The sequence below is a fragment of the Neopelma chrysocephalum genome, unplaced genomic scaffold (genome assembly GCF_003984885.1).
Source record: "Neopelma chrysocephalum unplaced genomic scaffold, ASM398488v2 Primary Assembly neopelma1_92821, whole genome shotgun sequence".
Classification (NCBI taxonomy): Eukaryota; Metazoa; Chordata; class Aves; order Passeriformes; family Pipridae; genus Neopelma; species Neopelma chrysocephalum.
In genome coordinates this window covers 1,689-2,051 of record NW_020921546.1, presented here as the reverse complement: position 1 = coordinate 2,051, position 363 = coordinate 1,689, and the positions used below count along the sequence as shown (strand labels likewise).

Sequence of the window (363 nt, the reverse complement as noted above, 5' to 3'; positions counted from 1 at the left end):
CCAGTGCCACCCTCCCTGTATCCAGTGCCACCCTCCCTGTCCCCAGTGCCACCCTCCCTGCCCCAACACCACCCTCCCTGTCCCCAGTGCCACCCTCCCTGTCCCCAGTGCCACCTCCCTGTCCCCAGCACCACCCTCCTTGTCCCCAGTGCCACCCTCCCTCTGCCCAGTGCCACCCTCCTTGTCCCCAGTGCCACCTCCCTGTCCCCAGTGCCACCCTCCCTGTGCCCAGTGCCACCCTCTTTCTCCCCAGCACCACCCTCCCTGTCCCCAGTGCCACCTCCCTGTCCTCAGTACCACCCCCCTGTCTCCAGTGCCACCCTCCCTGTCCCCAGTGCCACCTCTCTGTCCCCAGCGCCACCC

The 363-nt window shown here is 68.9% G+C and overlaps 1 pseudogene; it reads right to left on the bottom strand.

Moving 5' to 3' along the window:
- Positions 1 to 6: 6 nt before the first annotated feature.
- LOC113980161 overlaps positions 7 to 363 on the bottom strand; it is a 1,905-nt pseudogene continuing 1,548 nt past the window's right edge.